Source organism: Ursus arctos, unplaced genomic scaffold (assembly GCF_023065955.2).
Source record: "Ursus arctos isolate Adak ecotype North America unplaced genomic scaffold, UrsArc2.0 scaffold_5, whole genome shotgun sequence".
Lineage (NCBI taxonomy): Eukaryota > Metazoa > Chordata > Mammalia > Carnivora > Ursidae > Ursus > Ursus arctos.
In genome coordinates, this window is record NW_026623067.1 from 49,535,642 (window position 1) to 49,553,329 (window position 17,688).

The window sequence follows — 17,688 nt, forward strand, 5'->3', positions numbered from 1 at the left end:
AACCACAAGAAACTGTGCAATAATAAGTGTAGGTTGTTTTAGTTGCTAAATGTTGGGGTCATTTGTTACTCAGCCAGGGGTAACTAATACAGTGTCCTTAAAAAAATAGATCACAAAAGACCCTCAAGTTTTGTGCTTTCTTGGTACAGCTTTAACTAGCATTTCCAGATAAATGATTTAGTGCAGTGGTTTTCAACCACTAACATTAAAATCACCTGGGGAGTTTTTAAAACCACAAGTGCCTGGGCTTCACCCCTCAAAATTCAATTTGGATTGGTCTGGGATGGGTCCAGGCCTCAGTATTTTTAGGAATTCCCTCGGTAATTCCAGGGAGTGGATGAAGAACCACTGATTCAACATCAGTAGATTTAGTAAGCCCCCTCTGGGTGCCAGGTGTAGGAGCTATAACATTGAATGGGAAGTGGAGCTCACTTTTCATTCATAGATCAGAAGAGAGGATAAACATGTAAACAAACAATGAAAACAATGTGGCAAATGCTCCAATAAAGTTATTTACAAGGTGATACAAACACAGAAGAGGAAACACCTAACACAGCCTGATAGAAAAGGTTTGACAGAGAAAATGTTATTCTGAAACTAAATGTAAAAGCTAGTTCACTAGAATAAGAACGTAGAGAGATAAACATTACAGGCAAAGGAGTACAAGAATAAAGGGACAAAGTTTTTTGAGAATAAGCAGGGTGGTGGTATGTTCATATTTGAGTAATAGGACCAGAAAGATCCAGAAGGGTAGGGGAAGTGTTGACAGAACACAAAATTAGGATTATGGAGACCAGTTAGGATGACGACATGACCCGTAGTGGTGGCAGAAGGGATGAAGAGGAGAGGGGAGGATTAATTTGCTGACTAGGATACATAATGTGTAAGACTGGGAAACTTGCACTGAAATGCTAAGGGAGGAGCCCATGATGACTCCTGGGTTCTGGCTTGGCAATTGTGTGGGTGGTAGACTGTAACTTTGGCAACAGATATATGGGAAGCAAAAGCAGAAGACTGAAGGAAATGAACATTTCAGTGTTAGACCTAAGTTTAAAGCTTCAGAAGAAACAACTGGTTGCAGTTGGCACTAGAAATGAAAACCAAATTGCCATGTCACTTGCCAAAAGAGCACATCTTGGGGATGATTTTGTGTATTTGGAAATAATCGAGAACGTAGCTTCTGTTTTGTCTCCATGTGTTTTGGTATAGTCGGCTCTCACTAAGACAGGAATGATCTGGAGAATAGCTATATTGACTTTTAGAAAGTTTTCCATTTCACTAAACTAAAGAAACCTTTAAAATTACTCTGTATAAGTTGCTTTTCACCATTTGTGTCCACTGACTACAATTCACTCACAACACACTCCTCTCCTTATGTGCCTTTGCCCCTCTTTCCACTTAGGTTAGGAATGTCTTGGTTTGCCCAATTATTAGAATTTTGAACTGACATCAGATTGTATTGTGTCCTGAAGTGGAAAGGGTTTGGATGGTGACATCCCCATATCCTCATTATGATCTGATCATTTTTTTCCAGTTCATTGAGAAATGATTGACGTACATCACTATGTAAGTTCAAGGCTTACAACAGGATGGTTTGATTTACATATTTTGTGAAATGATTACCACAGTAGGTTCAGCTAACATCCATCTTCTATAGATACAATAAAAAGAAAAGAAAAAAAGCTAAAAATGTTCTCCTCTGATGAGAACTCACAGGATTTACTCTCAACAACTTTTATATTTTTCATACAGCAGTGTTAGCTACAGTCATCATGTTGTACATTACATCCCTAGTACTTATTTATCTTATAACTGGAAGTTTGTACCTTTTGACCACCTCCCTCCACTTACCCCTCCCCCACCCACTGTATCTGGTAAACACAGGTCTGATCTCTTTTTCCATTTTTTTTTTCTTTTTTAGATTCTGCCTACAAGTTGAGATCATACAGTATTTGTCTTTCTCTGACTGACTTATTTCAGTTAGTGTAATGCATTCAAGGTCCATCAGTGTTGTTGCAAAACTGGTAGGATTACCTCATTTCTTATGGCTTAATAATATTCCATCTATCCATTGATGAACATTTAGGTTGTTTCCATGTCTTGGCTATTGTAAATAATGCTGCTGTGAACGTCTTTTTGAGTTAATGTTTTCTTTTCTTTTGGATGTATTCTCAGAAGTGAAACTGATGGGTATTGTAGTTCTATTTTTAATTTTTTTTGAGGAGCCTCCGTATTGTTTTCCATAGTGGTTGCACCAACTAACGATCCACCAACAGTGCACACAAGTTCCCTTTTTTTTCACAACACCAGCTTTTTTTATCTCTTTATTTTCTGATGATGGCCATTCTCACAGGCATGAGTTGATATCTCATTGTGGTTTTAATTTGCATTTCCTTGACGGCTGGTGAGCATCTTTTCATGTGCCCGTTGGCCTTTTGTATACCTTCTTTGGTGAAATGTCTATTAAGGGGGTTCCTGAGTGGTTCAGATGGTCATGATCTCTGCGTCCTGGGATCGAGCCCCACATTTGGCTCCTGGCTCAGTGCGGAGTCTGCTTCCCCCTCTCCCTCTGCCTCTCCCACCTGCTCATGCTCACTCTCTCTCTGTGTCTCTGTCTCAAATGAATATATAAAATCATTAAAAAAAAAAGGAATGTCTATTCAGGTCCTTTGCCATGTTTTAATTGGGTTATGGCTATTGAGTTGTATGAGGTTTTTTTGTGTATTTTGGGTATTAACCCATCATCAAATAGATGATTTGCAAATATTTTTTTCCAATTCTGCAAGTTGTCTCTTTACTTTATTGATAGTTTCTTTGCCTGTGCAGAAGCTTTTTGATTTGAGGTAGTCCCACATGTTTGTTTTTTATTTTGTTGCTTGTGCTTTAGGTGTCATATCCAAAAATTCATTACCAAAACCAATGTCAAGATGCTTTATTCCTATCTTCTAGGAGTTTCAACTAGTTTCCTAGGTGCCCCTGCTCCAGGTCTCACATTTAAGTTTTCAATTCATTTTAAGTTAATTTTTGTGAGTGGTGTAGGATATGGGTCCAGTTTCATTCTTTTACATGTGAACATCCAATTATCCCAGCACCATTTATTGAAAAGATTGTCTTTTCTCTATTGAGTATTCTTGGCTCCTTGTCAAATATTAGTTGACCGTATTGGTCATTTCTTTTAATTTCAAAGGAGCAGTACATTCAGCTCAGTAGCTCAGTCTATCTAAAGCATGTTAACCCCATGTATCAGAATGAAGTTAGATGTTATTTTGAGTCCCTGACATTGTGGTCTGTGCTTTCCAGTTTCAGTCTACTCATGTGTTACGGGTACTTTTTTTTTTTTTTTTTTTTTTTAAGGAGTAAAGATATCTAGTTATGTCCATTATTTGCTAGTGATAAACTGACACTTTTGAACTTTTAAAACTATTTTCTTTCTTCTCTCGTCTAGACAGCTCATATACCCCCACAGGAGGCAGAGAAGCCATGGGGAAATACAACCGAATCTTATTGAGAAAGGAAGGGCTGCACTTTGTCTCATCTCAAGTCTGCCTTGAGGCTGGTGCAAAAAAAAAAAAAAAAAAAAGTGCTGATGTCCGCATAACATGTATCTCTTAAGTAGATCAAACCTGTAATTCAACTTGGCTGCCTCTAAGCCATTCTGATTCCTGCCAACAAGAACATTAATGAACTTAGTATCTCCACAGGTTTATTCATGTGTAAGACCCAATTCCTATTCCTCTTCCTTGTTCCAGCAGCTGCCCGTGCTCCATCTGATAAAGTGGAAAGCTGGAATAGGTCATACAGATCTATATGATTACTTAAACCCCAGATTATTGTAGGCAGTATTCTATAATTCTTCTGTCTGGTTTTAGGATGGAGAATAAAGTTTCTAGGGCTTGGATTTGAAAAAAAAAAAATATTCTAGTAATTATTGTCATGAAGAAATATTTTATGAAATTTGGCTTATTCATCGTCTTATTCTTCCTTTTATTCTCCTTTTGACAGTATTCCAGAACAAGTTGTGCTTCGATAGGTTTCCCCAAATGGCATGAAACTGATAAAAGAAGGGAGCTAAAAAAGACATGAACCTAATTAGACAAAAAATTTTAAGATGGGAATATAAAAGAACATAGACCATTTTTTCTTTCCAAGTTTGTCTATGTGCTAGAATCACCTGTCTTTAAAGTTCTAAAGCCCAGGCCACACCTAGATCAATTAAATCACACTTTTTAGTGATGGAATACAGGCATCAATAGTGTTTTGACTCCCCAGGTGACTCCAATGTACAGACAAGCTTGGAAATCACTGATCTAGACAAGTCTATTACCTCATGATTGCAAGAAAACATAGCTGTGGCTTCTCCTAGACTCCTCTCCTAGCCCTTGGTGGGAGATTCTCTGCTGTCCAACAAAAGTTCTCTATCAGTTTTGTCAACTTTCAACCTAAGCAGGGGCATTGAATGAGAGTGAAGTCAGTCTCTGAAAGGCAACACTCAACCAATCAAAAACCACAGATGGATATGAAATAGCTGATTGCAACTTTTTAAGTAATTTTTATTTGTTTTAATTGTTCCTGATAACATGAGTTTTGTGTGTCAGATTTCTCTTTTCCATTTTCAGACAGAGAGCTTCTTATGCAGTTAGTTTAGTAAAACTCTGGTCTACTGGGGTGATACTTTTTCCATGCTTTGGGTGATTGTTTTAGAATTCCTTCTTTGAGTTAGTCAACTTTAAAATATCTAATGCAGAGTTGGTATGGGTTGATTGAGAATTGTCTATTTTTGCTTAAAGAGACACAGTTTGACACAAAGATAAACATTTAAAATTTTATTTTCTGTGTATACACAGCACATTTCTTATTTATATAAGCAATCACTGGCTGTCCAAAAACTGAGGGAACCTTTATTTTAAATATAGCAACAACTGTTTACTCATTGGTGGTGAATTGATACCTTTTCCCAAAACTCAGAACCCAACAATTGTACAAAAATCACCATGCTGACCTATAAAATTTTGAAGTAATATTATAACCCAATAAAATAATGATTGTGCTGTATGTCTATATGTGTCTTGAGAGATATTAATTAAAGGAAATAAAGTTGCAATTGAAGCTGCTGGATGGTTGAAATTATCTGAATAAGTGTGATCTTGACTTTAATGAATTAACAAGCTTCTTGCTATAAGTATTTAATTAATTTTAAGCCATATTTGCTTTAGAAACCGTTTATACTTAATTTCTGGTCTAGTGTTCAATTAAAATCATCTGTAATATTATTTGCAGTCTCTAGATCCTATTCTTGCTTTGGTTATCTTGCTGCTTGGTCACTGACTGCTGCTGAGTAGTGGGAAAAGAAAGCATATGGCTGTGATCTTCTAATTCCTCATATGCTAGGGGGAATCTTTAGGGGAAAATTTTGCCTAGAAAATGCATGTTTTTCCCCTCAGATTTTATTTTTATTTTTTTAGACAGCAGAGGGAAGAGAGAGAGTTGGGGGAAAGGGGCATAAGGAGAGAGAGAGAATCTTAAGCAGGCTCTACGCCCAGCATGGAGCCCAATATAGGACTCGATCTCACAACCCAGAGATCATGACCTGAGCCGAAATCAGGAATCGAATACTTAACCGACTGAACCCCCAAGGCACCCCCTCAGATTTTATTCAATAAGGAATCGTTTGGGAGAGGTGGTTGAAATAAATGTGAACGTATGTTTGTCATTAAAAGCAAAAGACTGGACTGTTGCAGTTACTTTCTATAATCACTTTTTTTCATAGGAAGATTTTGGATAAATCATTATCAAGGAAGCTAAGGACACCTGTGTTGTATTGAAAGCACACCAGGCCATGAAATCGGAGGCCTGAATTTGAATTCCAGTTACTCACAAATGTAAGGTAATATTTTTATCCCTCCTCTGTTAAAATGCTTTCTCAATATATGAAGTTTACATTTTGTCCTGGAACATATTTTCTTCTCCATAAAAAGAGGTATATTCTGTACTGTCAGCTTTTATTTCATTGTACGTGAGGACAACCATGGTATTATATAAGCCAAGTGGTAATGAATCCCAACACAATGAGGTTTGGTTTTGAAATAAGTCTTAGAATTTATACTTGAATGTGAGTGATGTTTTGGAGAACTCTAATTCAGTGTCACGCCAAATAGAACAGTGATGTTGGGGAACAGGAGTTAATGGTTTTATAACTCTGTTATATCATATTCTTACAGTATTTAGTTATATTTGGGGAAATATCCTTTGACCCATACTATATTTGAGCCATGTAATGGGCTATAATGTAGATACTACTTAGGTAGAGTAATGCAACTTCATTATAAGATTGCTTTATATCTCTTTTTCCTTTCCTCCTTGGAGAATCTATCCCTCGTATGAGAGGAGTTATTAACTCAGGAGGAAATAAAGCACCAGCCTAAAAAGAGATGCCCATTTACCTTCAGTGTTTATCTTTGCCAGGTGATAGACAAATTATTATTTTGCCTTTAAGGCATTGATTCTGAGTGTTAGATTAAATAGACAGACTGTTGACCACATGTGACTTAAGCAGTACTGTTGGTTATTTTACCAAGCTTTGAATCACAGTTTGCTTGAAGAAATCTATGCTGTGGATGAACCTTTGGTAGAGATCAAGAGTGACCTGAATTGCCCTCAACATTGTTTATACCACAACATTACTTGGTGGGGTTGACTTTGGAAAATGACATTTAACTTCTAAGAACACAGATCAGATTCAGGTATTCTTAAATGTAAAACTGATTTTGACCTACCCAAGAGCTATAGAATAAATCCTGATCACAGACAGGAGAATAAAGTTGCCCTACCGATTTTTCTGTGTTCCTTTTAGGAAATCCATTCTGGAGCGTAGAGGTGGGCAGTTGGTCAACCCATTTTCTTTCTTGTGTGATATGTCAGAGTTTGAAAATGTCAGTCTGTTAACCAAGACTCGTATTGGGATCATTGCTGAAGGAGGCTTTGAGGATATCATCATATCACCAGTATTTAGATGTCACATGTTTTTTCCAGGCCAGAAGAAAAGGTAACATAGTTACCTGTTAACCAACTAATTCGGGAGCATGGAGGAAAGAATAGGTTGATTTGGGCCAAACTCAGGTCAAATAACTTGTAGGCAGACATGGCTGAGTTAGTTCAGTGCGGGTTTTTTGTTGTTGTTTTTCAAAGAAGCAGACTTTCTAAAGATTAGAATCAACATTACTGGTGGAAGCAGGAAACTAAGGAGCAGGCCATTAGGTGTAAAATCAAAGTACAGCTGCTTCTGTGTCAGAGCTGTAAGGACAGAATGATGCTCATTTTTCCTCAAGTACTGCTTCTGCATAGTTGTATCAGCAAATTATATCAGTAGACAAAGGAGAGACTAAGAATATACGTGCAATTCCACTGTTGGCCAAAAAGCCACATAAGTCTTTCACATTCTCAAATAACATTTGTGACAGGGAATAGTATTCTTTAGTGTACTTCTAAACCCTCTTTCATTTTCTAAGTTCATTCGCTTTTTTAATATTTGCTCAGCAGAAGAGGACAGGAGCAAGAGAAGTCTAGTATAGAATCACTGTGCTTTTTTCCCCCCTTGAAAACAATAGGTTTTAGTGAGTATATTATATGCACACATATATGTATATATTATATGTATTTAATATTTAGTACCATAACCCATGGGGTTTTTAGAAGTATTTTACTGTGAAGTATGATATTCTTAGTTTAAAAAGTGGTAGTATGACGTCTACAGTTTACAAATGGTTGTAAGAATAAGCATCCCTTGTAACTGCCACCCATGGGGGGCAAAAATGTGGAAGAATTTGACCAACATGTCAAAAGCCTTGTGGGTCCCTTGGCAGTCACAACCTTCTCCCCACACTTGTCCTGTCTTCTCTGAGAAAGCTCTAGCTTTCCTTTTTCGGTAATCATTTCCTTGCTTTTCTTTATAGTTTTACCACTTGAGTGTGCAGCTCTATGTACCAGATATATCTAAGTAGTTCAGTGTTGTATGTTTAGCAACTTTTTATAAATACAATCATACTTGATATATTCTTTAGTCTTGCTTCTTCCATTTGTTATCCATGTGGTTGGATGTAGCTGCAGTTTGGTCATTTTCATTGCTTTGTTAGTAGTCTGTTGTGTAAATGTACCACAGTTTATTTATCCATTCTGTTGTGTTGGATGTCTGGGTTGTCTGCGCTTCGTACCTTCTGCAGATAATGCTGCTATGACTATTTTTAGGCTCTCTTGGTGCACATAAGACATATATTTCTGTTGGATGTAGTCCTAGTTAATAAATATTAATGATGTGACAGTGGACAATTAAACTATCTTTTTCTAGATGGAAATTTAATGAGCCAGTGATTTAATGAAGGAAAGAAACCATTCTTTTGGTTATTTTAGGGTGGTAGGACAGAGGTGGCCAGTTCCCTCCAGGTAAATAAAAAATAGAGTATCCAGGATTTTACCTTTGTTTAAGATTCATATCTGCAAGTACATTTCATCAAGAAGATAAAACATTTTTGTTTTTAAACGTCTAGTATTATTTCTAGAATTTTAAATTAACAGGGTGAAGCAGAGCAGAGAATGTATCTTAAATTTCTTCTGTGTTCTTCAGAGAGACCATGGCATTGCTAAAAAATGTTAAGTCCCTGCTAAATATATATTTCCTCAGTAAGTATTCTTTGGAGTAAAATTATTTGTATAAATAGGTATAATTTGCAAGGGACAGTCCCCTAAAAAGGAGGCAGGAGTAGGTTGGTTTAACTTAAAACTGTTTGTTTTGAAAGCCTCTTTCCTGAAACAGAAAATAATAGTTTGGATGATCTGCTTTCTCCATAATTTTTCCTACTGCATTCTTACTAGTCCTAAGTACAACTAATATTAGTGTATTTCTGAAGGTTTTTTTTTTTAATTATAATATGGATCCTTTGCCTTTTGAAATGGAAGACTAAATAGACAATACAGTACGATGCAAGTGTGTCACTTGTGGTAGTCCTGTGCTTCAGAGCGTATGTCTTTTAGGGCTTGTCCTGATTTCACCAGTAAGGTCGGATCATGGTAAATTGATTTCAGTATCTTCCTGTTTTTATGGGTTTCATTCTACAGCTTCAGTGGAAGAGTCAGAATGATGTTTGTCACACTATTCTTGGTTAGCTGAAATCTTGTTCCTGTTTATAGGAAATGACCGTTGGTCTAATCCTGTTAGCACAAACGCTTTATAACTCATCCAAGAACTATTCCAAGTGGTGAGGAAAAGGCACTTTAATTTAAAAATTACCTATCCAGGATCTTGTGATCCTTCTTGTGAATTCAGCATCCTACCCACACCACAGTTCACTTTGCTCCTTTGCTACAACAAATCTGTTTGAATTCTTTTTTGCAATGAAAAGATTCTTTTGTCTTCCTTAGGGATTGTAACTTTCGAAAGGCACTCTTAAATATATTACTACCTTATTTAAACTATTTGCTTCCAAGATGTGTAGTACTTTGCACAAAGAATAAGCTACTAATCCCCTGGGCATACAAAAGGAAAATGCTCTGCTGGGTTTCCCGTTTTATTTTGTTTTTCTGTGGTAGGTTTATGACTTGATGCCCAGGTTTTTGTAGATTCACCTCTCACAGGACACAATTCCCTTTAATGTGTTTTCCATGCTTATGGAAAGAAACAGTGTGTTAGTATATTAGTCTGTTCAGGTTACTATAACAAAATATCATAAACTGGGTGACTTACAAACAGTAGAGATTCATTCCTCACAGTTCTGTAGACTGGGAAGTCCAAGATTAAGGTTCTGGCAGATTCACTGTCTGGTGAAGGCCTGCTTCCTAGTTCATAAACAATTTTCTTTTTGCTATCACCTCACATGGCAGAAAGGTGGGTCTGTCATAAGGGCACTAATCCCATTCATGCAGTTCCGTTCTCATGACCTACTCACCTCCCAAAGACCTCACTTCCCAATATCATCTTCTTAGGGGTTAAGATTTCAAAATACGGAATGTGGGGGGACATGACCATTCAGACTGTAGCACCTAGAAACACCCATAGAAATTTCACTTTTACCACTTGTCTTTCTCTTGGAATATGGAGACAAGCCTCTTTAATGCGCTCCTATGAGTCAAGTGAAAGTTGCTTTAATTGATATCTTTGTGGTTTCTAAATTTTTTTGACAATTTATTGTTTTTAATCGTCTGGGATAAACATTTTAGATTATTTTATGAAATTAAGAGATATTAGGGTGCGTGGGTGGCTCAGTCGGTTAAGCGTCTGCCTTTGACTCAGGTCACGATCCCAGGGTCCTGGGATCAAGTCCTGCATTGGGCTTCCTACTCAGCGGGGAGTCTGCATTTCCCTCTCCCTCTGCCCCTCCTGCCTGCTCCTATTCTCTCTCATGCTCTCTCTCTCTCTCTCAAATAAATAAATAAATAAAATCTTAAAAAAATGAAATTAAAAGATATTAAAATCAAAGAATTAGGAAAGTTGCTAAGAAAGGTTACCAGTTTCTGTGTTGGTGGTATACAGTTATGGTGGTATAGTGTATGTAGGGAGGTCTGTGAGTAGAGGAATGCCATAGTAAAGGTGGTATTTAAAGGAGACCGTCCAGCCACAGGCCAAAGTCAGGAACAGCTACCCTTCCATGACATTGTTCCAGACTGCTGTAACCTTGCTGATTTTTCAGCCTCTGTGAATAATTATACAGTATATAAGCAAGAACAGATGGGTGGGTCAAAATAAAATGCTTTTAGCACAAATACAGAATAATTTACCCTGATAGGAAAGCAATGATCAAAATTTACATGAAAAAAAATTTTGGATATGGTTTCTTCCTTGGAGTTAGAACTTTTAATATGTTAATGTACATCTTGAAGGTATAGAAAGAGCCTTATATTTCAAAGGATGCTAATGTTTTATGGAACAGAGTTTGGGAAACACTGAGTTAAACTATAGCATAATGTATTTAGGTTAGAGATAATTGAAAGTTAGAACATACACTAGCACTGTGTAACAAGAATGAGTATGAGTCCACTTTTGCATATCCTCAAAAACAGAACCTGGTTGTCTATATTTTACTCCCTGTAAACCTACGATTTTCAACAGAGGCTTCCCTTGACAAGGTGGTAGCAGAATTTCAGTTGGATTTTGTCAGATAGTTTTTCTGCGTCTGTTGAGATGATCATGTTTACTTTTTTGTTTGTTAACATGATGAATTCCAGTGATTGGTTTTATAATGTTAAGCCAACCCTACATTTCTGGGATAAATCCCACTTGGTTATGATGTACTATCCTTTTAATATTTTGTTAGATTTGATTTGCTAAAATTTTGTTTAGAATTTTTATATCTATGTTCATGAGGGATATCAGTTTTTAAGTTTCTCTCTTTCTTCATACGAGCGGGAGGGGCAGGAGAGAAAATCTGAAGCGGACTCTTGGCTGAGCTCAGAGTCCAAGCTGGGGCCGGATCTCACACGACTCAGAGTTCACAATCTGAGCTGAAACCAAGAGTTGGATGCCTAACTGACACCCAGGCCCCCCCAGTTTCTAAGTTTCTCTTACTGTAATATCTTTGTTTGATTTTTGGTGTCATTGTAATCCTGGCCTAATAGAATGAGTTTGGAAGTATTTCTTCCTCTATTTTTTGGAGTAGTTTGAGTAGAATTATTATTATTTCTTTATTAAGTTTTTATAAGAATTTACCCTGAAGCCTTCTGGGCTTGGGATTGTCTTTGTTGGAAGGTTGTAAACTACTATTTCCTGAACAGATTACAGTTTATATCATTACCCTCAATTCTAGTAATTGATTATTTCTATGATTGATTATTATAATTCCAATACCACAAAGTCGATTTTAGTTTTCATGTTTTCCATGTTTTGTAGCCCCCTTCTCTGACAATGAAAAATCTGTCTCCTATTGCCTTTAATATATTTATTTATTTTATTAACTCCCCTCTATGTAGTAACCCATCTCCTTTGCTAGTGTTGCCCCCTGTCCCATGCAAATCCCCTCTTCATCCCGCTTGGGTTCTGTCACCCTACCCAGGGTCCCAGTTGCTACCTCCTCCCCCAGACCCCACCCCCTGTAGAAACCCTCCTCAGCCCACCCAGGCTTTGACGGCTGTGCCAGACTACCTCGTTGCATGGATGTTTCCTGCTTTCTCTTCTCATTCACTTGTGAAATTGTTCCTGCCAACTGAGTCTGTTTTATTCCATTTAAATGTAATTAAATTAATACTTAATAAGTCTAAAAAGAACTACATTTTTAAATGAACCCATGGTATATCAACACTCTAAAAAACGTGTTAGTATTAACTGAATTGCCGTAGTTTGCATTCTGGCTCTGCTATTGACTGTGCAGCTGTAGACAAATTAAGTAAACTTCTCTGAACTTCTGTTTCCTAATTTGTTAGATGAGGACAAATAATTACAATGATGATGTTAGTAACACGTGATGCCTACTGTGCACCAAGTGGTGTGCTAAGGGCTTGACATCTAATCTTCAGAATGGTTTTTTGGAGGAAATACTATTATTATATTCATTTTACCAAAGAAAAAAGCTGTCATTTAAGGGAGGTACCATTATCTTCCTCATTTTGCACATTAGGAAATGAAGCACACACACATCAAAAAAATATTCACACAGTCATGTAGGTAATAACTGGTAGACTTGGAAATTAGCTGCTGTGCCTCCAGAAAGCAGTAGTGCCAACACATATGAAAATTCCTAGTACTAGTGAGCCACAGTAAATAATAATCCACTTTAACGTGTACAGTGATTAACTATAATAGTCTAAATCAGTATTGCCAGGTCTGTGGCATAGAAAGAGTCATGATACTGCCCGATGAGAGTGAGGAGGATGATGTGTTTTTAGCTTGAATATAAATTAGAAGTAATTTTTGTTACTAGACAGAGTTTAAAATCCTCTCTTTTTATTCTATTGGTAAAGGAGACATTTTTATGTAGAAAGAAGACACAGACTCAGAAATAGTTTATGTGCTTAAATCTGAAAGGAAATTTCAGATGAGAAAAGATGTTTTCAGTCAATAGAAGATGAGAAAAAGAATTAATGGTACCCCAGAGATAAAAGAATAAACAAAGGACATCAGAGCTGGAGAAAGTAGCCCAGTGGTTGCAAGTAGAACAATAAGGACTTGACAAGCATCTATCATTCCAGTCCTGCATTTAATAACAGCCCTAAGCCCACAGATCCATTAATGTTGTGATGAATCTGTGGACTTGGCACATGATAGGTGCTCAGTATATGTTTGTTGAATTTATCTGACAATCCTTTAAAAAGCTTAATTTGAATTTCCAGTTAAAGGCACAAACCTAGGGGCACCTGGGTGGCACAGCGGTTAAGCGTCTGCCTTTGGCTCAGGGCGTGATCCTGGCGTTTTGGGATCGAGCCCCACATCAGGTTCCTCCGCTATGAACCTGCTTCTTCCTTTCCCACTCCCCCTGCTTGTGTTCCCTCTCTCGCTGGCTGTCTCTATCTCTGTCAAATAAATAAATAAAATCTTAAAAAAATAAATAAAAAATAAAGGCACAAACCTAAAATAAAGGAGAGAACAGGAAGGAAGATAACAGTCACAAAATTCTGAAGGCTGGAAAGCATATAGTTATCGACCTAGCAGACTAGAGAAAGCAATCCTAAACTGGCAATAAGGAAAGCTGAACAGAAACCTAATTTACATTGCAAAATCCCCCAAGACACAGGTATCTTTGGAAGGCAAGGGTGAATATGGGGTTAAGGCTTCTCTGACAGTGTGTTAATGAAGCAATTATTCTTTTATTCCTTTCCCACTTTGCACAGCAACTTCCCCTGACCTTCTCAGCTCCCAGGCTGCTGGCTGTCAACCAACATGCAGCTGGCAGAAAAATAGAAATCTTCTCTGGGGGAGAGAAAAGAACTAAGATCCTGACATCAGGAAGTCCCCAGGGAATAGAACTAAGATCTTGACATTGAGAATCTCCCAAGGAATAGGCCCAGCTAGATTGCCCTATAATGAAGACTACAGTAAACAAGCTACACATACATGTGCAGAGTTACTAATGTGCTTTCTGGTGGACAGCTTTTGGTTTGAGCAAACAGCCAGGGAATACCCAAAGAACAAGGAAAACCTCTGCTGTGAGTGAGTGAAATGTTGAGAAAATAAGAGAAGTTGTTACATTCATAAAAGAAGAACAAGATATTATGTTTAAAAAAAATTCATAGAACAAAGAAACAAGCATTTGGAAATGAAGATAGCAGATATGAAGGAAGTTTAGATGAACTAGAAGATCAATACAGAAGGTAGAATTTAGGATTTTTGTCAGAAAGTACAATAAAAAGACAAAGATACAGAAAGTAGGAGAGAAAAAATAAGAAAATAAGACAACCAATCCAGAAGATTCAATACCTAAATAATAGGGTTTCCAGAAAGAGGACACAGAGAAAATGGAGAGCAGGAAATTACAGAAAGGAATTCAAGAAAATTTCTTAGAACTGGGCATGCTTGCCCAGCACAGCGGTCTAAAATAGACCCACATTGTATCCTATCATGGCATTTCAGAGCACTGGGAAAAAAGAGAAAATCCTACAATCTCCAGAGGGGTGGGAAGAGGGGTTTCATACCAGAATCAAGAATCAGAATAGCACCAAACTCCAAATATAACAGTAGAAGCTGTAAGACAATGAAACAGTGTCTTCAAACTTCTGAAGGAATATCATTTCCAATTTCAATTCCATTCCCATCCCAGAGTGTGAGGGCAGAATGAAGATCTCTCAAAATCTATCTCCCTTGCACCCCTTCTCAGGAAGCTACAGAGGGATATGTTTCATCAAAACAAGGAAGTGAAGTAAGAAAAGACTAAGACCTAGGATCCAAGAAACAGAGAGAAAAGGAGAGTATGTAAGATGGGTTGATTGGAGACCTCAGTGTGACAGCTGTGCCTGGAAAGCAACATGTCCAGGATTGAACACGTCACAAGTTTCCAGGAAGGAATTCTTCAGGAAGTTGAAATTGTTGTATTATCTAATTTGAATATGTCAAGAGAAAACCTGGACACTTTGGGAAGGATTTGGATTAAGTTAGCAACAAGCCCATCAAGAACTAAGGAAATCTGTAAGAAGACCTTTTTTTTTTTTTTTAAGATTTTATTTATTTATTTGACAGAGATAGAGAGCCAGAGAGCACAAGCAGGGGGGAAGGGGAGGGAGAAGCAGGCTCCCTGCTAAGCAGGGAGCCTGATGCAATGAGGGGCTTGATCCCAGGACCCTGGGATCATGACGTGAGCCAAGGCAGACACTTAACCAACTAAGCCACCCAGGTGCCCCTATAATAAGACCATGGTTAAATTAAGAGAAAACTAAAAAGCTGTGCAGGGCTTATTAAAATTAAGAATTGTACTCATCAAAAGCAAGTGAAAAGATAGAATCCTGAGATACTCATAATACACATAAATGACAAATAATACCAAGAATATATAATGAACTCCTAAAAATCAATAAGAAGACCACAAACAACCCAATAAAAAGTAGCCAGGAAATATGAAGAAGTATTTCACAGAAGAGGAAATTACATATGGCCAATAAATGCAAAGAGATGGTCAGCATTATTGGTGAGCAGGAAAATGCAAATCAAGACCACAATGATATAGCCATTTCATTGGCAAAAATTCAAAAGTCTGGTAATACCAAATGTTGGATAAGATATAGATTCATAAAATCTTTTTCGTATTGCTGGTGAGATTAAAAAATAAAAATGCTTTGGCATTACCTATCAAAGTTGGGGGAGAAAAAAAAAAAAACACATACTTGTGACCCAGCAATCTTCTTTCAGGTGAAAAGAGAAAGCTAAAATATATAAAGTAAGAGAAATGCACAGGAAGTTTGATCACAGCACTGTTCAGCAAAAGCCTGGAAACAACCCAAAAGCTGCCTGTCAGTGAGAGAGTGGATGACAATTTACAGTAATTAAAACAAATAAATGTATGAATGAAATTTTATCCTAAGATTTCATCATAAATGAAAAAAGTAACGGGGCATCTGGCTGGTTCAGTCAGTAGAGAATATGACTCTTGATCTCAGGGTTGTGAATTTGAGCCCCATCTTGGGTGTAGAGATTCCTTAAAAATAAAAATAAACCATCTTTTTAAAAATTTATTAAAAAAAGGTTTCATCATAAGTGAAAAAAGTAATTTTCAAATATATACATCACAATGTACTTTATATGAAATTTTAAAATTTTTTTTAAAAATCCTCAACTTATTAGTCATATATCCTTTTACTTTTCTTCTTGTGGTTTCCCCAGAGATTATAACTTGTATCCTTGACAGATTAGTACTTTCATGTTTTCCTGGAAAATTCAAAAACTTTAGAACACTTAAATCCCATTTACCACCCTTCCTACTTATTTACCATTGTTGTCATATATTGTAATTTTCTGTTTTTAACCCCATGAAACATTATTACTCTTCTTTTCTGCAATCAGTATTAACTTGGTTTCCTTGCACATTTATCTGGTTTTTCGCTCTTCATGCCTCTTTACATTTCCTAATTTACCTGAAATAATTTTCCTTCTGTTTGATGAACGCACTTTAATTCTCTTAGTTTTTGTCTGAAAATCTATTCGTTTTACTTACTTTTTTGATCATTCCATTTTCTGGGAATAAAATTCTAGGTTGGGATTTATTTTCTTTTTGCACTTTAAAAGTATTGTTTCATTGTCTTCCAGCTTCCATTGCTCCTGTTTTATTGGATATTCCTTTAATGACATTTTTTCATTTTTCTTTTGCTCTTTGTTCTTGGTGTTTAGTAGTTATACTCTGATGTGTCTAGGTGTGTGTATGGGAGGGGAGTAGAAGCTTGGTATATTTCATTTTTAGAAAAGATTCAAATAATTATCTATGCAAATATTATTGCTATCCAATTTTCCTTCTCCCCCTTTGTGTCCTCTATATTTCTTACAGAAAGAAACCTACAAGAAAGAGCAGAACAAAGTATTCATTTTTTTCCTTATTTCATTTCGAATGTTTTTATCAGAGCTTTCTTCCAATTCACTAATTCTCTTTTCAGCTTTGTTTAATCTGTTTTTAAATCTGTTCACTGGGATCTTAATAAAATTATTGTTTTTAAGTTTTAGAATATTTTTTATTCTTTCTGATAGCTGCATTTGTTTGCCAGAGTTCTCCATCTTCCTTTATTTCTTTGAACATATTAAGCATAATTATTTTAAAGTCTATGTGTGGTAACTCTGTTATCTTGATTCTCTGTGTTGTTTTTCTTGGTTTTTCATGATGTTGTCATATACTTGGATATCTTTGAATGCCAGGCATTTTAAATGAAAACTTGTATAGATCCTTTGAGGTCTAAGATAGGATCATCTTACCACAGTGAAGATTTGAGTTTGTTTCCAGGAGACTTGTAAGGGCATCAGCAATATTAGATCACCTTAATCCCTTAAAGGATTGAGAAAATTTCAATTGACCTTCCATCTCAGTAAAGGCTGATCTACTTCCAGTCTACTCTTTACCCCTAGGGTTTAGGTTTTAATGATGTCAGTCTAAAACCTGGGAGTTAAACATCCTCTTCCTTGGTGAACACTGAAATCCAGTTTTGTCTTCTTGGCCTTACGAGTTTACCAGCAGCTTTGTCATCACTTCTTCCAAAATCAGCAGATGTCTAAGGGGAATACATCCTCAGATTTCTGCCTCA

The 17,688-nt window shown here is 36.7% G+C and overlaps 1 long non-coding RNA gene across 1 annotated transcript in view; it reads left to right on the forward strand.

Moving 5' to 3' along the window:
* The window catches only part of LOC113255306 (uncharacterized), a 140,077-nt gene that overhangs the window by 13,450 nt on the left and 108,939 nt on the right, over positions 1 to 17,688 (forward strand). Inside the window, exons 3-4 of the long non-coding RNA XR_008957481.1 lie at positions 1,922 to 2,024; positions 5,768 to 5,879. This is a non-coding gene — a long non-coding RNA (uncharacterized LOC113255306). The remainder of the gene's footprint in view (positions 1 to 1,921; positions 2,025 to 5,767; positions 5,880 to 17,688) is intronic.